Source organism: Emys orbicularis, chromosome 9 (assembly GCF_028017835.1).
Source record: "Emys orbicularis isolate rEmyOrb1 chromosome 9, rEmyOrb1.hap1, whole genome shotgun sequence".
In the NCBI taxonomy this organism is placed as follows: domain Eukaryota; kingdom Metazoa; phylum Chordata; order Testudines; family Emydidae; genus Emys; species Emys orbicularis.
Genome location: NC_088691.1, coordinates 37,175,971 through 37,203,095, shown reverse-complemented (window position 1 = coordinate 37,203,095; position 27,125 = coordinate 37,175,971). Strand labels below are relative to the sequence as shown.

Here is a 27,125-nt window from a genome sequence, read left to right as displayed (position 1 = left end):
GAGATCAGATCCAGAAAGTGTGGAGGCTGGATCAGAGGTTAAATGGACATCTAAAGTAGACCTGTCAGCCAGAACTGCCTCAGCCAGTATAGAGATACCAGAATGATCATAGCTTTGTTGCTTGAGTGCAGAAATCACCCTGGTAATCAGAGGAAAGATGTATACAAAGTTTTAGTTTCACTGTAAGAGTCTCATCCAGTAGCAACCATGGACCCTCTTGAGCAAAAGTTTTAACATTTTGCATTGTCCTTTCTGAAAAAGTAGTCTCCCATGTACCCCACTGATAGAATACCATTACCATGAAGGATGTATACAGGGACCATTCACGGTTGGTCACAGATTACCTGCTCAGGAAATCTGCTCACTTGTTGACTCCTGGAAAGTAAAGGGCCATTCGTGTCACTCTATTCTGGTAGCACCATTTCCAGAAGTTGATGGCCTGCAGGCAGAAGGATGAGTGTCCCATTGCTTTTATAGTGACTGTGAAAATCTGCACTATCAAGTTTTGGAGGACAGGCAGGAATATTGTACAAGCTAGCCTGGTGGCTCTGGACTCTAGAATGGTCATGGGTAATCCCATGTTGTTTGAGGATCAGGTTTCTGTGGTAACATTCCTTAGCCCGAGTTGGAGAGTTCGAAGGCAAAGTTTGACAAGCAGCTTCACATAAATGAATGCCAGCACATGACCTACAACTGAGAGGTATGTTCATACAGTAATAGCTGTGGCTGTGATGATCAACTCTGATGTGGCTCCTGACATTCCCACCAAATTTGCTGTCTGGCTGACTGGGGTGACAAGGGAAGCAGAGGATGATTGTCTCCTTTGGCACCATGACTATTTTGATTATGTCTGCCCTGGGAGTCAGCGGGAGCCCGTTGCCCCATCAAGACTGATACTTGTAGGGCTTTCTGTAGAGGATGGTGCGTCAATCCCACAATGGATCTCAGGATGGCCCTCATGTTCTTCAAGAGGGTGAAGTGCTTTGTCAGTCTCCAAACTGAAAAGCTCCATCTCTTTGATGAGTTGCACCTCTGGTGAAACCCCCAAGGCTCATCTCATGGTTACATGGTCACAGCCATCAACCTTACAACCAGGTCCTAGGCTGCCCTGGCAACCATCTGGCCATGAGCATAATTTCCTTTATCTCCTCCCTACCATCATCAGGCAGCTTGGATAAAAAGTAAGTTGACCTCTTCCTTGTCAGGACATTTTACTTGGCATATAATGCTTGATAATTTGCCACCTATAGTGCAGTGAGGCCAATTAATAAACTTTGCACCCAAAGAGATTCACCTTTTGGGGCCCTTTGTCCTTGGGTGTACATGTACCTTTCACTGACTAGGGTTTCTCTTTTACCACTTGTGACTACTAATGACCTGAGGCACCAGGTGGGAAGAGAAGTATTCTGAATTTTTCTGGGGCACTTGGTAATGTTCCTCTGCCATCTTGGAGGTCAGCTGAACAGTGGCTGGAGTTAGCCAAATGGCTTTGGCCAATTCCAGTTTTCCTTTGCTAATGGGGAAATCAATGCCGGCAGGGCACTGAGGTAGCCAGGATATCACAGTTTGTGTGACTATTCATGGGCGACCATCATCTCAGTACCCAGAGTCTCTGCAGTATGTATTAGGTGGTCATGAAATCATCAGTCGCTAGGGCTGGTTGGACTGCTCTGTCTGGAAACAATTAAGAATCTGGCTGCTCTGTCCGCACTGTCAGTGTTCTAGGCAGAAATAACCACTGATCTCTTCCTCTTTCTGGATCTGTAGGAAGTGAACTATCTATGAGACACGTCCAATGATGTCGGTCCAGCACAAATTGGGTACCATCCTACTTGTGTCCTGTCATGCCTGCGCTGGATCGGTGCTCTGTAGCAGGGTCTCCTGCACTTGCTCTGAGGTCATCTTTGAAAACTAGTGGGGAGGACTCCCTGCTCTATGCTGGAGAAAATACATAAAACTGTAACAATGGGACAAGGAATAATATTCTTCAAATGATGGTGCTGAGAAATGTCTCAGTTCCAGGACCTGCTGCTGTCACCCCCTCAGGGAGATACTGGTAGTTCCTCGTAAGTATACTTCAGTCCCAGAATGAGTGCAGGTGACTTTACTGTTACTAATGTCTGTGGTGCCCATCCACTCAGTGCCACTCCCTTGGTGAAGGACTTGGGCTTGTCCTTAAAGAAGTGGTGATTTCTCCTCTCTCTGTTTGGAGCCATGCCTGGTCCCTGTTTGGCATTTTCGTTCAGCTGCATCCATGTGTTGGGGGGCCTCTGGTAATGATTTTGCTGGTGCTGAGGTCAGTGATGGGTCTCTGTTGGCCAGCTGGTCCCCAAAACCAACTGCATCAACCTCCAAGGGAGATCAGTGTTTTGTAACTTGGTGCCAATTTCCATGGGATTTTCTTCATCGCCTTCCTTTCAATGCCCAGAGCATGATGTCTACTTGAGGGGGGGGGGGGGGGGGGGGATGATTCATGAGGTTCCTTGAAGACACCAGTGTCCTCTAGGTCTGAGGCGGTGTGACTGGATTGCTGGAGCAGATGAAATTTGGACTGTTTCCCCCTTGACTTGAAAGTCCTCTGTGAATAATTTGCACACTGCACATTAATCAGAAATGTGTGTCTTCCTCGAACAGAAAAGAACTTCTTTGAACAGAACATTTACATTGGCTATGCCCGGTGACAAGAGGAATGATTCTGCTGCAGGCTGGGCAGAGTCCTAAACCCTGAAAGCTTACAGTTCACCATGATGAACTGTAGAAAGCACCTTGCTCCGCTGTAGGGGGCACAGAAGGAGGTATGTACAACTATCTTCTCTATCCTTTTTTCTTCTTTTGTTAGTTCTTTCATTTCAGATATTACATATATGAAAGAGAGAGAGAGAGAGAGAGAGAGAGAGAGATCTTCACCAGAATAACAAGGATGACCAGCAGGTAAAAGACACTTGCCAGGTTCCCTCTCGCTACCACATGCTCTAAGAAGAAATTGAGGGGAAAATGTGGCTGCCCTGCCTTTTATGCTTTTGCATGGGAACAGAAGGTGGGCAATGGAGCATGCAGACCTAGCACGGGAGCCATGCTGACACATCCTTGAAGGAGAATATTTAGTTCAAATTTGAGCAGGGGGTTGCACTAGATGACCTCTTGATGTCCCTTCCAATCCTGATATTCTATAATTCTATTCTATGATTCTATGTTTGATAACAGAAAGATTAAAATCGGACATTTTCATATTTTAAAAGTATAACTTTTAAAAATGGATGGAAGGGCCTGGGGACAGCATTCTGGCTACAGTGCAGGGAACCAGGATGAGGGGCTCACTGTGTTTTAGTGATTACCCAGTGCTAGGGAGGCCAAAAAAGTGACCTGGGAAGGCTAGTCAAGACACAGAAATTGCCTCTCAAATGGAGACACAATTTTGCTTTCCCAACAATTTTTGCTGCAAGTCCACCCTTCCCTATCACCACATCACAACACCAGAGAGGGAACAAAGAGAGGAAGAAGCTTGCTGTAAAAGAAAACTAAGAATCCCTTCATATACCTGTACTAAGGGGAAATACGGTCTAGCTGGCAGACCTACTGGGATATGCCAGAGAGCAGCCTAGATATGACAATTCTTGCCAGGCCCCTAAGAAAAGGATTCCTTTTGTCGAACCCCAAAGGGGTTGCAGAAGGCTAAGGGGCTAAGGAAAGTAGTAGTGGTGGTTTTATGAAGGCAGCAGCATCCCTTGGCATAAATAACAGTTATGACAAAAACTTAACAGAAGTATTTAATAAAACACTGTCACAAGTCTTACATTTAGTTTAACTCCACCTACATAGTAAGCATAAGATGTTATAACCAAGGTATTTATTAGCTAAAAGGATCTGAAGGAAACAGGCTGCACAGCTACATGTCAAAGAAGAGTTATTCTAACTGCCTGTAACTCCTAAGCAGCTGAATAGATTTAAGTCAAATTTGCCTGCCCGGGAATGGGGGGCGGGGGGAGGGCGTATTGGAGAGCCTTTACCATAAGCATAAGTGTCACAAGATTGATGCTGGTGTACATTTGTACTACATAAAGATAATTAATCCCAACCACACTGCAAATCTCAGTGGAACCTTAAATATACAGTTGCTACCAATTCCTCCACAATAAAATATAACTGAACAAAAAAAGGAAGGTAGTCTCATACAAACATGAATAAAGGTGAAGATGAGGAAGATGAGTGTTCCATGGACATATTAAATTAATCTTTACTATCCTAATTTATTATATTATAGTTTTATATATAGTAATTAATAGTATATATATTTAGTAATTAATTATATATATATATAAGTGTTCAGAAAGAAATTTATTCCCATAATATGATCCAATAAAGCAGCATAAATTAGCAAAATATTAATGTGTTTTGAAAAACATATGCAAATTCATGGAAGTTAACATAACTGGGGACTGATGCCTTACACGGACATTATTAATCAGTCTCTGCAATAACTTCTGACTTCATCACTCTTGTTACATGGCAACACAAAGCTGAACCCTCTTACAGATTTCTAGCTCACAATACTGAGAAAATAACTATTCCCTTAGCTCCAGGACTGAACAATCATTCACTGAAGACTGGTAACTTTTCAACATTTTTATAGCAAAACGACATTAAAAATAAACCCCCCCACACACACTTCCTTGAGTCAAGAGAAACAAGTCAGCTCTTGGGAGCATACTGCTTGTTATGCTATAGTTCCATCTTAATAAAATAAACTCAGACAACCAAAAAAACCAAACCAAAACAAAAAAACCAAACCAGACTTTTGTAATATTGGAGTTAAGGTTGAGAGTATAGATCAATAACTGAAGGGTACTGAAATTTAGAAGCGTATATTAATTATACAAAAACAATCATGAGACTTTCTCCCGGTTTTGGTCAGTAATGAGATTAAAGAACTTCAGAGTCGGATATAATCCTCTAAGAGTTACAGCTTCCTGCACTTTGTACCAAAACTGTGGGGGAAGTACAAGAGACATGATGTGACCTCTATAGGTATGTCTACACTGCAATTAAAAACCCACAGCTGACCCATGCTACCTGACTCGGACTAAGGGGCTCAGGCTAAAGAGCTGTTTAATTGCACTATAGATGTTCAGACTCAGACTGCAGCCTGAGCTCTCGGATCCTCCTACCCCAGAGGGTCCTAGAGCCTGGGCTCCAGACCAATCCTAATCCTCTACACTGCAACTGAACAGACCCTTACCCCAAGCCGCACCAGTGAGAGTCAGCTGGCACGGGCCAGCCATAGATTTTTAATTGCAGTGTAAACATACCTTATATGTAAACATATGAAAGGGCTAAAAGACTTGCCTTTAAAAAATACACTTTTAGACTCAACTGGCAAGTTTTAAAGCCAGTGGAGCAAATGTGCCATTCTGCTATGCATGTTCCATGAGGAAATAATTTCTCAGATAACTTTCACTGTCCCATGCACTAGATTTTGCCAAAGTATTTTAAAGTAAAATTAATTTGAAATTTCTAGAATTAGTTGTTTTGAAGCTTTGATGTGGCAAAACACTGTTAGAAGAATTATCAAAACATTACCAACAGTGTTGTGTTTTTAAACACCTCTTGTAGGTATCTTGTCAAAATAACATTAAATTTGAGTACAATTATTATTGTTGTTGACATTATTGTGACTGTGCACACTTGCAAAATCTTATATAAAACACAACTTACCTACTCCTCCCCCCATGAGGATTGTAAGGTGAGGGGAATATCAGGTTAATAATTAGGGCTGTCGATTAATTGTAGTTAACTCAGGCAATTAACTTAAAAAAACTAATCATGATTTTAAAAATTAATTGTGATTAATCGCACTTAAACAATTGAATACCAATTGAAATTTATTAAATATTTTTGGATGTTTTTCTACATTTTCACATATATTGATTTCTATTACAACACAGAATACAAAGTGTACACTGTTTACTTTATTACAAATATTTGCACTGTAAAATGATAAACAAAAGAAATAGTACTTTTTCAATTCACCTCATACAAGTACTGTAGTGCAATCTCCATCCTGAAAGTGTAACTTACAAATGTCCATGTTTTTGTTACATAACTGCACTCAAACAAAACACTGCAAAACTTTAGAGCCTATAAGTCCGTTCAGTCCTACTTTTTGTTCAAACAATCGCTAAAACAAACATGTTTGTTTACATTTATGGGAGATAATGCTGCCTACTTCTTATTTACAATGTCACCAGAAAGTGAGAACAGGCATCTCTATGGGACTTTCGTAGCCGGCATTGCAAGGTATTTACATGCCAGATAAGTTAAACATTCATATGCCACTTCATGCTTCGGCCACCATTCCAGAGGACATGCTTCCATGCTGATGCTAGTTAAAAAAATAATGCATTAATTAAATTTGCGACTGAACTCCTGGGGGGAGAATTGTATGTCTCCAGCTCTGTTTTACCCACATTATGCCATATATTTCATGTTATAATAGTCTTGGATGATGACTCAGCACGATGTTCATTTTAAGAAAACTTTCGCTGCGGATTTGAAATAACGCAAAGAAGGTACCAATGTGAGATTTCTAAAGACAGCTACAGCACTCGACCCAAGATTTAAGAATCTGAAGTGTCTTCCAAAAACTGAGGGGGACGAGGTGTGGAGCATGCTTTTAGAAGTCTTAAAAGAGCAACACTCCAATGCGGAAACTACAGAACCCAAACCACCAAAAAAGAAAATCAACCTTCTGCTGGTGGCATCTCAGTCAGAGGATGAAAATGAACATGCGTCGGTCCTCACTGCTTTGGATTCTTATCGAGCAGAACCTATTATCAGCATGGACGCATGTCCCATGGAATGGTGGTTGAAGCATGAAGGGACATATGAATCTTTAGCGCATCTGGCACGTAAATATCTTGCGACACCGCCCGCAACAGTGCCATGCAAATGCCTATTCTCACTTTCAGGTGATGCTGTGAACAAGAAGCCAGCAGCATTATCTTCTGCAAATGTGAACAAACTTGTTTGTCTGAGTGATTGGCTGAATAAGAAATAGGACTGACTGGACTAGTAGGCTGTAAAGTTTTACATTGTTCTATTTTTGAATTCAATTATTTTTTGTACATAATTCTCCAATTGTAAGTTCAACTTTCATGATAAAGAGATTGCACTACAGAACTTGTATTAGCTGAATTGAAAAATACTATTTCCTTGTTTGTTTTTTTTACAGTGCAAATACCTGTCATCAGAAATAAATATAAAGTGAGCACTTCGTATTTTGTGTTGTAATTGGAATCAATGTATTTGAAAATGTAGAAAACATTCAAAAATATTTAAATAAGTGGTATTTTATTATTAACAGTGCGATTAATCAATTAATTTTTTAATAGTGTGATCCATGGCGATTAATTTTTTTTATCGTTTGACAGCCCTATTCATAATATAAATCAATAAGTCTCAACCTTAACTATGGATTTCAAATTTTGTTCTGTTTATTGGAAATGGACTGGATTTTGTCCACTGTGACTATTTTAATAGTTCCCATTTGAAATGTCCAATGATGAAGATCACAGGACATGGTCCATATGTTTTGGAATAAATGCCACTGATGCAGAATTAGCAGATCAAGTGTTTATTAAAATCCAATAAAGCATTCAGGCTCCAGTAAGCAATGGTCACAAAGCACTTTGAAATTACTGGATGAAAGCTCTATTCTATGTGCAAAGTATTTCAACACATGACAACTAGGCTATAGGAACATGGAACCTGCCTCAGTTACTGACTCAGGGCTGGTCTACACTACAGGGGAGGATCAATCTAACTTATGCAACTTCAGCTACGTGAATAACATAGCTGAAGTCAACATACTTAGATCTACATACTGTGGTGTGTCAACGGGAGACGCTCTCCAGTGGATTCCCCTTGCGCTTCTCGTTGAAGTGGAGTGCCAGAGTCAACGCTAGAGCAATCAGCGGTCAATTTATCATGTCTATATTAGACATGATAAATCGCTGCCCGTTGATCCGGCTGGTAGTGTAGACAAGCCCTCAGAATCGAGAACCATTTACTCCAGTATCTGACAGAGTCAAACACAATACACTTCAGCGGAAGATTCAAGTACCCTGAAGTGGACAAATGTGGAATAATTCCCACCTGGCCACATAAGGTTTCATCTTCCTCTCTAGTAAACTATCTTAAAACCTGAAGCACAGAGTTGCTCAAAATTTGCTAGCGTTAACTATAGCAACAGTGGATATTCTTGCTAATTATATAAATGCCCAAGCCTTTTCTGAATCATACTAAGTTTATGGTCTCAACAACATCCTATGGCAATGAGTTCCACATTCTAATTATGTGCTGTATTTAAAAAAAAATAAATCACTTTTGCAAGTGCCACCTAATTTCAATTAATGTCCCCTAGTCACTGTGTTATGAGACATGGAAAATGAGACTTCTGATCTACATTCTCTAGACCTTTTGTTATTGTATATAACAGAGGTAAGCAACCTATGGCACACGGGCCGAAGGCGGAACGCGAGCTGATTTTCAGTGGCACCCACACTGCCTGGGTCCTTGCCACCGGTCCGGGGGGCTCTGCATTTTAATATAATTTTAAATAAACCTTCTTAACCATTTTAAAAACCTTATTTACTTTACATACAACAATAGTTTAGTTATATATTATACACTTATAGAAAGAGACCTTCTAAAAACGTTAAAATGTATTACTGGTACGTGAAACCTTAAATTAGAGTGAATAAATGAAGACTAGGCACATCACTTCTGAAAGGTTGCCGACCCCTGGTATGTAATTGTTGTGTCTCCTCTTATTCATCTCCTTTCTAAGATGAAGACACCAGTTTTTTTCTTTACATGAAACATCTCTCTTTACATGAGAATTTTCGCATGCTTCTAATCACTCTTCACCCTTTTCTAACCCCCTCTAACTCCAATACTACAATATCCTTTTCAAGAAGGGGTGACCAATAACTCCACACAGTACTTACTCCTGAGGGTATTCTACGCCACAAAATTAAAAATTCTGCACACAGTATTTTGAAGTTCTGCACATTTTATTTGTCAAATAAGTGTGTACACTCCAGCATGGCATTGGGGAGCAGAGGCCACTGGCTGCATAGAGATGGGAGATCACTGTGCAGCTCCCCCTCCCGCCCCAGGACACAGACTTAGTGGTGAGGCTGCTCCCAAGACTGACACAGCGCAAGGACCGGGCCTGCCCCAGAAACACCCCAGGGCTCTGCCCCTCCGTGCCAGGTGCACCAGGTGTGGGTAGCAGGCTCAGCAAGGCAGGATCCAAGTGTGGAGGGGCTTAGTGTGGTGGGGATCTAGGTGTGGGTTCAGAGGATTCTCTGTGGGGCAATCTGGGTGCAGGTGGCTCAGTGGGGGATATGGGTGCAGGGAGGATCTGGATGCACAGGAGCTTGTTGGGGATTCTGGGTGCAATGGTAATGGGACTCTGCAGAGGGTCCAGGTGAATGTGGTTGGGACTCAGTGGGGGGGGTAGATGTGGGGGAGACAGAGCTCGGCAGAGGGTCTGGGAGTGGGCAGATCGGGGGGGGGGTCCAGATGCAGGGGGAGTGGGGCTCAGTGGGGTGGGAATCCAGGTGCTGCTGGGTTGGGGCTCGGTAGGATGGGGATCCAGGTGAGGGTGGTTTGTTGGGGTGGTCCAGGTACAGGGGGAGTGAGGCAGGTCAGGGAGGGTTCTGGGTGTGGGGGGAGTGAGGTTCAGAGGAGGGTCTGGGTATGAGGGGGTCTGGATGCATGGGGGTTGGGTGGATGGGAGAGCAGCTCCCTGTACAGTAATCCCTCCCCCTGCAGCTGAGTACAGCTTCGGGGGGGGGGGGGGAGAGAAAGAGTCTGACACAGCCCCAGATGCCACGCAGGGAAAGAGAAAGTCCCGTCCTCCCCAGCCCAGCTGGGTCTTCCCCAGTCCTGCCCCGTACCCTACAGTGATTTACCTCTCTGCCTGCTATACTGGGCACCCGAAACATACTGTTGGGGAGGGTCGTATGACCACTCTTGTGGCTTCCCTTTGCTTCCCCGTCAGATAGTCATTTTTCTGCAGGGAAGCAAAGAAATCTACAGGGGACATAAATTCTGTGCATGTGCAGTGGTGCAGAATTATCCCAGGAATAAGTACTATAGATGCTTTCTTATGGTGATCGTTTCATTAGAACTTTGTAAGGAAGTACGAGTAGCTTTTTTCCCCCCTCTACTGCACATTACTTTGCATTTATCAATGTATCACATACTATTCTACTGCCCATTCACCAACCTGAGTTAGGCTTCTACAAAATTCCTCAGTCCTTTATGGTCTTCACTAACCTCAATAAGTTTGTGTCATTGGCAATTTTGGTGTGTTACCACCCCCCCCCCTTTCACAGGTCATTAGTTAATATGTTAAACAACATCAACCAAGTACTGAATTTTGAGGCACTCTGCTGTTAACCTTTTGCCATAATAAAAAAGGACAGTTACCTGTTCCGTAACTGGTGTTCTTCGGGATGTGTTGCTCAGGTTTATTCCACAGTAGGTGTGTGAGCTCGCCATGTGCACCGGTGCCGGAAGTTTTTCCCTTAGCAGTACCCGTAGTGGGGGAGCCCTGCTGCGACCCCTGGAGTGGTGCCTCAATATTGCGCTATAAGGGGCACTGCGCGCTCACCCCATCCTCAGTTCTTTCTTTCCAGGCAACTCCAACAGAGGGGAAGGAGGGCGGGATGTGGAATACACCTGAGCAACACATCTTGAAGAACACCAGTTACGGAACAGGTAATTGTCCTTCCTTCTTCGAGTGATTGCTCATGTGTATTCCACAGTAGGTGACTCCAAGCTATACCTGATGGAGGTGGGTAGGAGTTTAAGGGTTACCAGGGCAGAGTACCGCCTTACCAAACCCGGCGTCATCCCATGTTTGGGAGACGATCGCATAGTGCGATGAAAAGGTGTGAACAGAGGACGACGTAGCAGCCCTACAGAGGTCCTCAATAGGGACATGAGCCACATAGGCAGCCAACGAGGCCTGAGCTCTCGTCGAATGAGCCTTCACTAGAAGAGGCGGGGGAACCCCTGCCAGGTCATAACACGTGCGTATGCAGGAGATGATCCAGCGGGAGATCCGCTGGGTGGAAACCTGTTGCCCCCTCATGCGCTCGGCCGATGCAATGAAAAGCTATGGGGATTTCCGGAATGGTCTGGTCCGGTCGGGTCTAGGTAAAAAGCCAGCGCTCTACGCACATCTAGCATGTGTAGGCGTCGTTCCTCATTGGAGGAATGGGGCTTAGGACAGAGAACTGGTAGGAAGATGTCCTGATCCATGTGAAAAGCCGAGACTACCTTCAGCAGAAAGGTCGGGTGCAGGCGAAGCTGTACCTTGTCCCTATGGAAGACCGTATACGGGGGATCAGAGGTCAGGGCCCTAAGCTCCGAGACCCGGTGGGCTGAGGTGATAGCCACCAGGAAAGCCACCTTCCATGATAAGTGGGACCAGGAACACGCGGCCAAGGGTTCAAAGGGCGGGCCCGTGAGGCGGGAGAGGACTAGGTTCAGGTCCCAGAGCGGGACCGGGGGTCTGGCATAAGGAAATGCCCGATCCAGACCTTTCAAAAACCGGGAAGTCATGTGGTGGGAAAATACCGACTGACCAGACACCGGAGGGTGGAAAGCCGAAATTGCTGCTAAGTGTACTCTGACCGAGGCAGGCGCCAGCCCTTGGGTCCTAAGGGACAGTAGGTAATCAAGGATGAGCTGGAGCGACGCGGATGAGGGGGAGGAGCCCCTCTCCCTTGCCCACGTGGAGAACCAATACCATTTGGCCAGGTAGGTTCGTCGTATGGACGGCTTCCTGCTCTCCAGCAGGACTTGCCTAACATCCTCAGAGCACCTCCCCTCTTCCTCGTCTAGCCATGGAGCAGCCACGCTGTCAAGTGAAGCGCGGCCAGGTCGGGGTGGAGGAGGGATCCTCCCTCCTGTGAGAGGAGATCCGGTCGGAGCGGTAGTCTGCGCGGAGAGGCCGCTAGGAGTTCTAGGAGGACCCCGTACCAATGTTGATGGGCCCAATCCGGCGCTATCAGGATAACCCTGGACCCGTCTGTCTTCACTTTCTGTAGGACCTTGCCTATCGGGGGAAGGGCGGGAAGGCGTAGAACAGGCAGCCCGACCATGGAAGCAGGAACGCGTCCGATATCGCTCCTTCGCCCCCTCCTGCCCTGGAGCAGAACTGAGGGCAGAGGTGATTCTGGTTGGTGGCGAAAAGATCCACCTGGGGAGTGCCCCACTCTAGGAAGAGCTGCCTTGGAACCTCCCTGTGGAGTGATCACTCGCGCTGTTGGGAGAAAACCCTGCTCAGGCGATCGGCTCGCGTATTGTGCGTGCCGGGTAGGTGAAAGGCCCTCAAGGAGATTTGTGGGCTATACACAACTCCCACAGGTCTAAGGCTTCCTGGCACAAGGCCGAGGACCTCGTGCCCCCTTGTCTGTTGATGTAATACATCGCGGTCGTATTGTCCATGAGGACTCTGACCATCTTCCCCCGCAGATACCGGTGGAAGGCTATGCAGGCTAGGCGCACCGCCCTGAGTTCCCTGACATTTATGTGTCGGGACAAGTCTGAAGCCGACCATCTGCCCTGGGTCTGGAAGCGCCCCACGTGGGCTCCCCACCCCAGGTCCGAGGCGTCCGACACCAGATGTATCGAGGGAGGGGCCTCTCGGAAAGGGGATCCCTTGCAACATATTGCTCGGGAGGGACCACCACTGCAGTTCGGCCACCACCGCGGGTGGAAGCGTGACGACCTTGTCTGGGCTGTCCCTGGCTTGGGAGTATTGGGAGGCCAACCAAAGTTGAAGGGGCCTCATCCTGAGTCTGGCATGCCGCACCACCGAGGTGCATGCTGCCATATGGCCTAAGAGTTGAAGGCACACCCTTGCCGTCGTCACGGGGAAGGCCGTGACTGAAGCTATGAGACCTTTGAGCATCTCAGGGGAGAGAGGCCGTGGCCACTACCGAGTCTAAAAGCACCCCATGAAGTGTATGCGCTGAGCCGGGACTAACGTGGATTTGTCCTTGTTTACCACTAGGCCTGGACTGTTGCAAGTGGCCAGGAAGAATTCCACCTTAGCCTGTACCTGGGATCAAGACTTGCCCTTGAGCAACCAGTCGTCCAGGTAGGGAAAGATTTGCAGCCCGTTCCGCCTGAGGTGGGCTGCCACCACTGCCATGCATTTTGTCAAAACCCTGGAGGCCGTAGAGAGGCCAAAGGGAAGGACCGTAAACTGGTAGTGGTCCTGCCCCACCAGGAAACGGAGGAAGTGCCTGTGACCCTCAAAAATATGGATGTGAAAAGTACGCATCCTGGAGGATGCCTAAGAAGCGCCTGATGAGCCTTAAAGTCCTCCTGAGAGACAGGGGGCGGCGCCGCTATAGACTCATCCGGTGCCAACGAGGCGACTGGTGCTGCCTCCAGGGCGTCGGGCGGTACCATCAGCTCAAACCCCACATCCGGGCGCGGGTGCGGTGCCGGTGGCTCGGTGCCCGAGGATTGATCCCAGTGCCAAGACGGGGACGCCGAGTGGACCTGGGATGCCCCTGCCACAGAATGGGGTCTCGCCGGTGCGGGCGCTTGGGGTCACGGTGCCCATTGGCACCACTGTCCTTGCAACAGCGCCCCTTGCCACTGGCCCGTATGGGGTCCTAGCAGAGCCACTTGCTCTTGAGGGGCAATGCGGCCCGGGGAGGGACGGCTGGGAGCCGAGGCTGAGGTCACCGATGAACGTACGGTGCCGTACGAGCGGCTGGACCTGTCCTGGCCATGTCGGCGCTGACCTCGGGATTTGGACCTCGACGACGACGACATGTATACGTCAGAGGTATTGTCTCTGGAATCACTCCGGCGACCATGGGTATGACGCCTCGGTGCCGTGCCGGTCGGGATGCGCTCCAAGTATGGCGTCTGTCTCGGCGAACAATCCCTAGAACAGTACCTATTTTTAATGAGAGACTGCATATTTCTTTTAGCAGCTCAGCCATTTTATAACTAAGTTCCTTCAGAACACTTAGATGTACACCATCTATGTTTGGTGCTTTTAAAGCAATTTGTTCCAGCACCTCCTCTTCTGACAGAACGTCATCTTTATTACTGGATGCCAGGATAGGCAGGCATCTTCTCCTCAACATCCTATTGTAAAAATATATGCAAGTAAATCATTTAGCTTCTCAGCAACATCCTTGCCTTCCTAGTTAACGATGGCCCTAAGGGGAGTGTGCTGGAAACAGGATAGTCAAGACATGGAGAGAGGGAGGTAAGATATAAAGTAAACATTATAGTGGGAGGGGAATTCAGATCAAGATCTTAGATATGAAGAAAACCCACAATGAAAAAATTTAGAGAAAACATTTAATAAAATTATTAACATATTGGTAGCCATACAGAATAATGCCAATAAAGTAGGTGTCTGAAGGTGTCTTTCATCCTACATGAAACATCCCACAAACTAAAACCCTGTTCAAGTTTCCTTCACACCAAATTCTCAACCTATGGCATCTTTTATTTGTTCCTTAAGTCTGGAAGAGCTTTGCACTCATTGTTCAAGAAATTAACAAACTTGAGAAAAATGTTTCAGTAGCTCTTTTTTTTTTTTTTTTTAAATCTACATTATATGGTGTTCACTTGTGACTTCAATCTAGTTTTCACAACAAAGACTCCAACTTTCTCAATTCATTTTAACTGTTAAAAAGTGTTGTACACATTAACCTTAAAACCTGAAGTAATAATTCTTGGTATTCCACACACTTAAGTGTTACTGCTTATTCAATATAATCTGTATCAATAAAGATTTCTTTGGGAGGAAAAATCCTCAACAAGAAAAAATCCTGCACACTTAGTTGTAAATTGTTATGATGGTGGCTAGTAAGCAGAAGTGAATTTGTTTTCAATTTACTTGAACATGTTATTGAACACATGGCAAAAACATAAGTTAGTTAACAGTAGTTCTCTCCTACCAGAACAGTTAAAATTCTAATCAGAGATAAGCGACAGTTTATTGACTAATTTAAGAACAAAGTAATAGAGCCAGGATAAATATTTAGGCCAAATTCCACTTTTAATTACAGCTTTGTAATTCATCTGAAACTGATGTGGACTACAGGGCTATAAGTGAAGGAAAAGATCCCCCCCCCCCCCAAAATAAAAAGTTAAAAGGGGAAGAAGCCATTAGAACAGAGGCGGGCAAACTTTTTGGCCTGAGGGCCGCATTGGGTTTCGTAAATTGTATGGAGGGCTGGTTAGGGGAGGGGGTCTGGCCCGGCCCCCCACCTCCTATCTCCCTCCCCCCGGGACCCCTGCCCCATCCACACACACCCGCGCCCTGTTCCCTGACCACCCCCGGACCTCAGCCGCCCCATCCAACCCCTCCTCTCATTCCTGATGCCACCCCCCCCAGGACCCATGCCCCATCCAACCACCCCTTCTCCCTGTCCCCTGATTGCCCCCTGCTACCCCATCCAAACCCCCCTCCTTCCTGACTTCCCCCCCGGGACCCCTGCCCCCATTCAACCCCGTTCCCCCCCCAACCGCCCCGACCCCTATCCACACCCCTGCCCCCTGACCACCACCCCAAACTCCCCTGCCCTCCATCCAACCCTCCCTGCTCCGTGCCCCCTTACCGCGCTGCCTGGAGCACCAGTGGCTGGCGGCACTACAGCGGCGCCGCCCGGCTGGAGCTGGGCCACGGCGCCGCTGCCACCACGCAGCACAGAGCACCGGGTCAGGCCGGGCTCTGCAGCTGCGCTGCTCCAGGAGCTCACAGCCCTGCCACCCAGAGCATTGCGCCGGCGGCAGAGCGAGTGAGTGAGCTGAGGCTGCGGAGGAGGGGGGACAGCAGGGGCAGGGCCAGGAGCTCGGGGGCCGGGCAGGATGGTCCCACTGACCGGATGTGGCCCACGGGCCGTAGTTTGCCCACCTCTGTCCTAGGGTTTGTGGTTGAATGTCAAATTATTATGGGTGAGGACAAAATGAGTGAGTTTGGTAATGTGCTTGGGGTGGATACCTGAGTGTTGTCCATTATCCTGTAAATATTTGAGGCAGGCAATGATGCAGTCATTGTGAGGGATGTTGGTGTATATTGAGGTGATATACATGGTGGCGAGAATGGTGTCCTGAGGGAGGTTAACAACATTGTGGAGTTTCTGAAGGAAGTCATCTGCATCCTAGAGGAAGATGGCCGCTTTTGGGGTAAGTGGTTTGAAAATAGTTTCTATGAATCCTGATATCCCTTCAGTAAGAGTGCCATGGCCAGATATAATGGGACTGCATAGGTTCCCTTGTTTGCATATGTTGGGAAGCATGTAGAACTCCCTGGGGTGAGTTCACGAGGCATAAGGTTGCAGAGTTTCTTTTGGAGTTTGAGGAAAGATTTGATCCTTCTAAAATTCCTTGGTGAATTGTGAAATGGGGTCGTCTGTGTGTTCTTTACAGTAGGTGGTGCCAGAGAGTTGTCAGTTGTCCTCAAGGTAGTCATCCTGGCTGAGAATTATGATGGTATCTCCTTTGACTGCTGGTTTGATCACTATCTGGTGGTTGGATTTCAGGGACTGTATAGTGGTCCTCTTGGTGACAGAGAGACTGTGATAGATGTCTTGTTTGTTAAGGATTCCACAGTCCATTTTTTTCCTGAAGAAATCCATGTAATGAAGAAGTGTGTGATTTCATCCACTTTTGGGTGACCAGTCAGATGATTCTTTTTACTTATAACTGTCGGTGGACATTTGTGGGTCGTGCCATCATTATTGTGAAATAATTCTTTAAGTCGGGGTTAGTTCTCCACACATTTTGTATGGCATCAGGTTCTGACATGGGGCAGAATTTCAGTTCCTTAGTCCCCTGATAATTCAGCTCTGGTTAGGGGCAGTCTTGATAAATTGATGATTTGGGGTCGTCGTGTACTGTCCATGTGGAGGGTCCTGGTGTCATTTTTCCAGAGGTGGTGTTCTGTGACTTGTGGAGTTGTTGTAGTAGGTTTTTTTGCGGGGGAGGGAGTTGGGGTGTTGTCATTGGGGTTTTTTTGGTTTTCTTTTGGTTGGCTTTTTTTTTTTTTTTTTTTTAAATAGCAGTTTTGGGTTTCTTGCATGACTTTCAGGTAGGTTTCATGATTTTCTTCCTTCCTGTGTTCTTGTTTGCTATGGCCCCTTTTGGAATACGTGAGGTGAAGGAAACGATTCCACAGTTTTTCTGAAGTTCTTCTGCAGAGCTGCTCAGCATATTTGGAGTTGTATGTAGTGGACAAAGGGTTATAGATGTGAGTCCTCTGGCGATGTTTTGGGGATCATGAAAAGAGTGGTAATGTATTTGCAGGTAATAAACCACACTGTTTTAGTTAAAATAAATTACATTAAAAGCATAAAGTCAGAATAGCATACAGACATAGGACTTGCCATACTAGACCTTAACAACAGTTCAAGTCCATCCAGAGGTGAAAGTAAGCTGGTCCGGTCTACCGGCAAGAGCCGGTACGCCGTGCCGGACTGGACCGGCTTCCCTGGCGGTGATTTAAAGGGCCCAGGGCTGCAACCGCTGTGGGGCACCCCGGGCCCTTTAAATCCCCGCCGGAGCTCTGGCAGCTGGGCTCGGGCGGGGATTTAAAGGGCCCGGAGCTCCGGCCACTGCGGGGAGGCCCGAGCCCTTTAAAACACTGCAGGAGCCCCAGGAGTAGGGCTGGGGCGGCGCTTTAAAGGGCCCGGGGCTCCCCTCAGCGGCTGGAGCTCTGGGCCCTTTAAATCACAACGGAAGCCCTGCCGCCCCGGGGTACCGGAGGCAGGGCTCCCACAATGATTTAAAGGGCCCAGAGCTCCACAGCGGCCGGAGCCCTGGGCCCTTTATTTCACCCCTGAGCCCCCTGGCTCCCAGCCACCTCTGCAGCTGGAAACTCCAGGGTGATTTAAAGGCCCTGGGGCTCCCAGCCACAGCCGGAGCCCCAGGGCCTTTAAATATTGAAAAACTATGCCTCTTCCGGTTGAGGCCACGCCTCTTCAAGTTGAGGCCATGCCCCCGCTCAGGACTCCAGCGTACCGGTAAGTCCTTTAAGTTACTTTCACCCCTGAGTCCATCCCACTGCCTCTGGGAAAGGTACATGCCTGGGGCTTATTATTACTAATAAATACTCTAGCATTCCCCACCACAAAAATATTCCCATCTAAAGTAGACAAACACAGAACACGAAGACGTACAAAGGAGGGGAATGGGGAAAGGAAGGACAGGGCTTAAAAAAAATAATAATAATGTGAACCATACTATACAGCAGCCAAATAACACAAGCAATAGTAAGAGGACAAATAGAAATTACAAGAGTCAGTAGTGGGGGGGGAAAAAGGCAAAAAGTTTATTCTCATAGGGATTTGGAGGAGGAAGAGCGCTGCCATTCTAGATACAGGAAGAAGTGGGGGCGGGGGGGAGCACTAAGAAGAGTAGAAGGGTGAGGTCAAGGAGAGGGAGCTGAGGACAGGTGGGGAGCAACTGGAGAAGAAAAGCTGAGATGTAGGTAAAGTTACAGTGAGAATGAGGAGTTTACGTTGTGTGGAAAGAAAGAAAGAGTCAACGATGAAAAAGGAAGTCCAGGTCATGAGTTAAATTTTGTTACATCTCATGATTGCCTACATGGTTATTGGAAATGAAGCTCAGTTTCCGGAGGACTTCACAATGGGCATCTTTGTTGGCAAATGGGTGATCTTAACTCACCTTAGCTAACTTGAGTTAGTTAACTTGGATTAAAATAACAGTGGTCACATGACAACTCAGCTTTTAATTTGGGTTAGCAGCTCGAATTAAACCCCAGAATCCCATAGAGGCTTGAACTCAAGCTGCTAACCCAAGTTGAAAGAGGATTTATGTCTTCACTTTAATTTTAACCTGAGTTAAGAGCATCCCCTACCCTAACAAAGACATAGCCTTATAGGAGAGAGACAGAATTAAACAGACAAGAAGACTGAAGTATCCTTTGACATCACAAGTTATTTTTCCAGACTAGTGTTCTGGCATACTGGCAAATTAACAAAGCACAGCTTGTACTGTCATCTGCATAAAAAGACGGTTACTCACCGTTGTAACTGTTGTTCTTCGAGATGTGTTGCTCATATCCATTCCAGTTAGGTGTGCTCGCGCCGCGTGCACGATCGTCGGAAAACTTTTACCCTAGCAACACCCGGTGGGTCGGCTGTGGAGCCCCCTGGAGTGGCGCCCTCATGGCGCTGGATATATACCCCAGCCGACCCAGCGCCCCCTTAGTTCCTTCTTGCCGGCTACTCCGACAGTGGGGAAGGGGGGCGGGTTTGGAATGGATATGAGCAACACATCTCGAAGAACAACAGTTACAACGGTGAGTAACCGTCTTTTCTTCTTCGAGTGCTTGCTCATATCCATTCCAGATAGGTGACTCCCAAGCCCCACCTAGGTGGCGGGGTCGGAGTGAGACGTCGCTGCGTGCAGAACCGCTGACCCGAAAGCAGCATCGTCCCTGGATTGTTGCACCAGCGCGTAGTGAGCAGCGAATGTGTGTACGGAAGACCAAACTGCAGCTCTACAAATGTCCTGGATCGGGACTTGAGCCAGGAAGGCAGTCGAGGAGGCCTGGGCCCTCGTGGAGTGAGCGGTGAGGCGTGGCGTCGGGACACCGGCCAGGTCGTAGCAAGCACGAATGCAGGACGTGATCCAAGAGGACTGGCACTGTGAAGAGACCGGTGAGCCTTTCATCCGGTCGGCCACCGCAACGAAGAGTTGCGTCGTCTTCCTAAATGGCTTTGTACGGTCGATGTAGAAAGCCAGGGCCCTGCGTACGTCCAAGAATGCAAACGCTGGTCTTGACGAGTAGCGTGTGGCTTTGGATGGAAGACCGGGAGAAAGATATCCTGGTTTACGTGGAAAGGTGAAACCACCTTGGGAAGAAAGGCAGGGTGGGGGCGAAGCTGCACCTTGTCCTTGTGGAACACCGTGTATGGGGGTTCGGACGTCAGCGCTCTGAGTTCAGAAACACGCCGTGCTGAGGTGATGGCTACGAGGAAGGCCGTCTTCCAGGATAAGTACAGGAGCGAACAGGTCGCCAATGGTTCAAACGGAGGCCCTGTGAGCCTGGAGAGAACGAGGTTGAGGTCCCACGTCGGAACCGGCTGGCGTTGTTGTGGGTACAGCCGGTCTAGGCCCTTGAGGAATCTAACGACCATCGGGTTAGAGAAGACCGAGGACGCGAGTTCTCCTGGGTGGAAAGCCGAAATAGCGGCGAGGTGAACCCTGATTGAAGATATCGCCAAGCCCTGCTGTCTTAGGGACAGGAGATATTCCAGTATGAGAGGGATAGGTGCCTGCAAGGGGGACGTAGCTCGTTGCTCACACCAACAGGAGAACCGCTTCCACTTGGCTAAGTAAGTAGACCGCGTCGAGGGCTTTCTACTTCCCATCAGGATCTGCTGGACGGACCGCGAGCACTGCCGCTCTGTCTGACTCAGCCATGGAGCATCCACGCTGTGAGGTGGAGCGATTGCAGGTCGGGGTGACACAGTCGGCCGTGGTCCTGAGAGACGAGATCCGGAGTCAAGGGGAGCGTGATCGGCGCTTGAACCGACAGCTCCAACAGTGTGGTGTACCAGTGCTGCCTCGGCCAAGCGGGAGCTACTAGAATTACTCGTGCATGGTCTGTGCGGATCTTGAGTAGTACCCTGTGGACCAGCGGAAACGGGGGAAAGGCGTAGAACAGGTGGTCCTTCCACGTTAGAAGGAAGGCGTCCGACAGAGAGCCTGGGGCTCGCCCGTATAGGGAGCAGAACGCCTGGCACTTCCTGTTGGCTTGAGAAGAGAACAGGTCGACCTGGGGAAATCCCCACCTCTGGAAGACGGAATAGATGATGTCCGGGCGAATCGACCACTCGTGCGTCTGGTAGGACCTGCTGAGACGGTCCGCCAGCGTATTCTGGACTCCAGGAAGGAACGATGCCGTGAGATCGATCGAGTGGGCGATACAGAGGTCCCACAGGCGAGTGGCTTCTTTGCAGAGGAGCGATGAGTGGGCTCTGCCTTGCTTGTTGATGTAAAACATGGCCGTGGTGTTGTCGGTGAGGACCAACACAGAACGGCCCTGTAGGAAATTGAGGAATGCCTGGCAGGCTAGTCGCACCGCCATCAGTTCTCGGACGTTGATGTGCAGGGCTAGTTCGGACGCGGACCACAGGCCCTGGGTATGGTGCTCCCCGAGGTGAGCGCCCCATCCTAGAGATGAGGCGTCCGTGACTAGGTGGAGGGAGGGTTGTGGGGCGTGAAAAGGTACTCCTGCCCAGACCGCCGCGCGGTCCAACCACCAGGTGAGGGAGGCCAAGACCGAGGACGGAACCGTGACCAGCATGTTCAGGTCGTCCCGGTGAGGACGGTACACCGATGACACCCAAGCCTGTAGTGGGCAAAGCCGTAGTCTGGCATGCCTGGTTACGTAGGTGCACGAGGCCATGTGACCCAACAGGGCAAGGCATGTTCTTATGATGGTAATCGGAGATGCCCGCAGTCCTTGAATGACGCGTGCGATGGTCTGAAATCGGCTGTCTGGCAGAATGGCTCGTGCACATCTGGAGTCCAGGATTGCTCCTATGAACTCTATTCTCTGGGTTGGCACTAGAGTGGACTTCTCTCTGTTGAGTAGAATGCCCAGCTCGTGGAAAGCGTGTGTCACTATGTGGACGTGAGCCTGAACTTGGTCCCTGGTGCGGCCGCGCACCAGCCAGTCGTCCAAATACGGGAACACCTGTACCCCTTGTCGACGAAGGTATGCCGCGACGACTGCCAGACACTTTGTGAACACTCTGGGAGCCGAGGACAAGCCGAAGGGAAGGACTGCAAATTGGTAGTGCACCTTGTTTACTACAAATCGCAGGAAGCGCCTGTGAGGCGGATAAATTGCTATATGGAAATATGCGTCCTTCATGTCGAGGGCGGCGAACCAGTCTCCAGGATCCAGTGAAGGAATAATGGTCCCCAATGATACCATGCGGAACTTCAACTTTACTATGAATTTGTTGAGTCCGCGCAAGTCTAAGATGGGCCGTAGACCCCCTTTCGACTTGGGGATCAGGAAGTAGCGGGAATAAAACCCCCTGCCCCTTAACTCTGGTGGAACCTCCTCTATGGCCCCCATAGCAAGGAGCCCAAAAACCTCCTGTGTAAGGAGTTGCTCGTGAGAAGGGTCCCTGAAGAGGGACGGGGAGGGGAAGGGGGAGGGGGGGGGCGAGGAAAACTGGAGGGCGTATCCCCTCTCCACCGTGCGAAGGACCCAACGGTCCGAGGTTATAAGGGACCAAGCACGGTGGAAACGGGAGAGGCGATCCCGGAAGGGGGGAGTTGAATCCTGGGTACTGGTTATGGTGCCGTCCTCGACCGCACCTTCAAAAGGTTTGCCTAGGCCCTGAAGGTGGCCTAGGCTGGCCCTGGTTCTGACCGGGTTGAGGGCCGGTCGACCTTCGCCTACCGCCTCGACCCCGCCTCCTGGCAAAGTCCTGTCTCGGACGAGGCGGGGGAGGGTAGAACCTCTGAGGCTGGGGCCTGAAGGGTCTGCGCTGAGGCCCTGGGACATGCATCCCCAGGGAGCGCATCATTGTCCGAGAGTCTTTGAGGTTTTGGAGCCTAGAGTCCGTCTTCTCAGAAAACAGGCCCTGGCCCTCAAAGGGTAAGTCCTGGAGGGTCTGCTGCAGTTCTGGCGGCAAGCCTGACACCTGGAGCCAGGAGATTCGCCTCATGGCTATACCCGAAGCCAGGGTTCTAGCGGCCGAGTCAGCTATATCCTGGGAGGCCTGTAGGGAGGTGCGTGCCACCCGCTTACCCTCCTCTACCAAAGTCCCGAACTCTTCCCTAGATTCCTGGGGAACCAGCTCTTTAAACTTCCCCATTGAGGACCAGGTGTTAAAGTTATACCGGCTTAAGAGCGCCTGTTGGTTGGCCGCTCTAAGTTGAAGCCCCCCGCCGAATAGACCTTGCGCCCGAACAAATCGAAGCGCTTAGCGTCCTTCGATTTTGGCGCTGCCGCCTGCTGGCCATGGCGCTCCCGTGCATTCACTGATGACACCACCAGTGAGCATGGTTGGGGATGGGTATACAAATACTCGTGGTCCTTGGAGGGAACAAAGTACTTCCTCTCCACGCCTCTGGCCGTGGGTGGAATAGAGGCCGGGGTTTGCCAGATCGAGGTGGCATTAGCCTGTATGGTGCGAATAAGCGGTAACGCCACTCTGGATGGGGCGTCCGCTGAGAGGATGTTCACTATCGGGTCGTGAACCTCCACGATCTCCTCCATCTGGAGGTCCATATTGCACGCCACCCGGCGCAACAGGTCCTGATGGGCCCGAAGGTCTATAGGGGGCGGGCCCATGGCGGATGTCCCCGCTACCGCCTCATCGGGGGAGGAGGAGGAGGATGCCCCCGGTGGCAAGGGGTCCAATGGCAGATCCTGCTCTAGGTGCTCCTGGAGCTGGGCCTCGCTCGCCCCAGGGTCCAGGGCCTCCGCAGGCGTGGGTACTGGAGCCTCCATGCCCCCTGGGGGGGGGGGGGGCGGGAGATGGTGGCCTTCGGGGCTCTGGGCTCAGAACGTGCGGAGCGGGAGGCAGACGGCGGAGCCTCTTGGGCTTGGTGGTAGGCCCATGGGGTCCAAAAGGACCAGTGCGCAGGTCCCTGTGTAGGGTCCTCTGCCGTGTCCTGCGAATGGCCGAAGTCTGCCGAAGTCGCCTGCCCCTGGGGAGGGTAGGCCGATCTAGAGGCCCCCTCAGAGGAGCGGGATGCAGATCTCGACGGCCACGGCGGTGCCGAACGCAATGCATCCGGCCCCGGCTGGTGCGGTGCCGATCGGTGCCGGTCGTAGGGCGATCTGTCCCAGCGCGGTGCCAGAGAGTGGTGCCGGGATCGGAATCGGTGCCGGTAGCCCTGCCGGTGCCGCGATCCGGATCTGGAGCGGGACGACGACCGCGACAAGACCCGGTACCGGGAGCGGTCCCTCGAGCGGCGCTCATACCGGTGCCGGGAGGTACGCCTCGAGTCCGATCGGCGCCGGTGATCGCGGCGGTGCCGAGATGTAGAGCGGCGTCGTGAAGAGGATCTCGACCGCGAGTACGACCGGTGCCGAGGTGATAGTCGGCGCCGGGACTCCGAGCGGCGTCGGGACCTGCTCCAAGACCTGGAGCGGTGCCGAGAGTCTACGGCTGGAGACGGTGGGCGCACCAGTGCAGGCTTGCCTCTGGACTGCACTATGCGTGGAGCCACCGGTGCCGGAAGTTGCGACGGTGCCGGCTCCGTGAGGGCAATAAGGTCCCTCGCGGTCGCAAATGTCTCCGGGGTTGAAGGGAGACAAGGTTCCACCACCAGCCTAGGTGGTGAAACAGTCCGCACCGGACTCAACGGCCTCGGTGCCGGAGTCGACGGTGTGGCCGCCTGCTTCTGGCAGTCCAAAGGCGGACGCGGCTCTACCCCCAGCACCGGGGGAGCCGGCGTCTTCAGGGCAGCAATGTCCTGTGCCTTGCGGGCCTTCTTATGGCCCGGAGATAGGGATCGGCGCCGAGTCCCCTGAGGCGGGGCGCGGTGCCGAAGTCGGCCGGTGCCGAGAGGACTTGTCCGCGGCACCGGTCGGAGCCGCTGGGGCGCTGCGCACTGAGGCGCTCGGTGCCGGGGCTGGGCGCGCCGAGGGAGGATCCGGGCTGAGTGCCGCCTCCATTAGGAGCTGCCGAAGCCTAAAGTCCCGTTCCTTCCTTGTTCGAGGCTTGAAGGCCTTGCAGATCTGGCACTTATCTGCTTGATGGGATTCCCCGAGGCACTTCAAGCAGGAGGTGTGCGGGTCGCTCGTTGGCATAGGCTTCGCGCAGGACGCGCAGGGCTTAAAGCCAGGAGCCTTGGGCATGAGCCCGGTATGCTCCGGGGGAAAAAGGGGGGAGAACAACCCCCTTAACCCCCGCTAACAATTTACAACAACTACAAAACTAAATAAACGACTATCTAAAGAACTTTAACTACTATACACAACTATCTACAGAAATGAGAACGATAAGCTAGGGAGTGTGGAGACCAGCTATGCCGTGCTCCACAGTTCCAACGACCGTCAGGGGCGGTAAGAAGGAACTGAGGGGGCGCTGGGTCGGCTGGGGTATATATCCAGCGCCATGAGGGCGCCACTCCAGGGGGCTCCACAGCCGACCCACCGGGTGTTGCTAGGGTAAAAGTTTTCCGACGATCGTGCACGCAGCGCGCGCACACCTAACTGGAATGGATATGAGCAAGCACTCGAAGAAGAACTATACTACTACTCTGGATAAACTGACTACAGTTTCTAGCACCATCTTTAAGATTCTTTCATATGAACTAAAAACATTAAATATAGAGTATTATCTCTACTTTAACAGCTAAATTACACATTTTCTTACCACATAATGTACAGAAAAAAAATCAGTATACCTCAATAATGACAAGGAATAAGATGACGCTCCATATGAGAAAATATGATAAGCAGACGTGGGGGGAGCAGAAACACGAATGAATTTTCTTAATTAAACAGAATTAGGCTGGATTTCAAATAAATTAAGCATTTGATTTTATCTGTGAGTATCCAACACAAATTAACACTTTGTGACACATTTTTATAAAATTTGATTTCCCCTCACCCTCCAAAAATACTGCAAAGTTGACCATACTTAACTCTGTTAAAAAATATCTGGGAGATGTAACTAATTTTTGCAGGACTTATTCTGTATATAATATAATCTCTCTCATGTACATAGGTGATTACATGTTCATTATCATACTGTTTAACATAAGTAAATAAAACAAGATTTAAAAAAATTGGGAATAACAGCTTGAATTCATACACAAAAGTTAAGAATATGTCCAAAATTAGTTATATTTTCATTACCTCTCGAATTTTTCCTACAACTGAATTTTTAAACCACTGCTTTGTCTTACTCAAATTTTTAATTTGAGCTTAAGTACTCTTTAGATACCCAACAAATTTATTACATATTCATACAGCTAAAAAGACAATTCCACCATCTATTTACATACCAGTTTTACTACTCATCAAAGGTGCAAAAACTAGAATAGTAAAAACATTAAATATAGAGTATTATCTCTATTTTAACAGCTAAATTACACATTTTCTTACCACATAATGTAGAGAGAAAAAATCAGTATACCTCAATAATGACAATTATATTAATTGTCCAAAATAACTAAAATTGAAACAATAAATCATCATAGTGAAATAAAATATCCAATGGGTAAATATTCCATTATTTCACATGTTCCAGATGAACATTTCAGTCTATTAAAATAAACCTTTCCATTGTTTTCAGAATGAATTCACCACTACTTTATTTTAAAGATACTGTACTGAATATGCCTAAGATACAACAATCAGTAAAGTTGAGCCTTTGCCTGAAGGGGCTAAATCTTATTTAACTCTTTGAAAATGTTTTGTTTATCTTCAAGGTCCAAAACTCCTTGAATGATAGACTTTATTCTGCTCATCATTCAAATTTTCTTTTTTATGGGGGTCCTGAAGCAACACTTCAGATATAATACATCTATCTGAAGGACTTCAGGGAGACATTTTTCAATCAAATAAATTGAATTTTGAGTTTCAATGTCATTTTGGTTAATGTACCACTCTGATTCTTGACCAGCTACAGCTGGTACCATGAATAACTATATATAGACAATTATTTTGCAATGCCTCCCTCCCGCTCCATTTCTTACACCTCTGTTCAATAGTGAAAAAGAAGTAGGTTGCTTAATGGAGAAGGTCTCGAAAGGGGGAACAGGAGAAATGGACTCAGTATGTTCAGGGATATTTTGGAGCAGTTTATTTAGTGAGAATTTGGATTTTAAGAATATTCTCTTAAACAAGTTTCAGTATCTGTCTGTTCCACCTTTGTATGTTATCATCCCAAATAAATATAATCAGAATAGTAATAAAAGAGGAAGTCATTCATACATACTCGTATAATATACTATACAACTAACACAGAGATGCAAGCTACATCAGATATAAGTGACCATAACTACTCTGGCTCCACTTCCCAACCCTGCCTGGGGATTTGCACTTGTCAATTGAT

General features: G+C 48.6%; 1 protein-coding gene across 1 annotated transcript in view; it reads right to left on the bottom strand.

The window, feature by feature from the left end:
* DIAPH2 (diaphanous related formin 2) overlaps positions 1 to 27,125 on the bottom strand; it is a 908,304-nt gene that overhangs the window by 506,576 nt on the left and 374,603 nt on the right. The gene's annotated exons all lie outside the window — the stretch shown is intronic.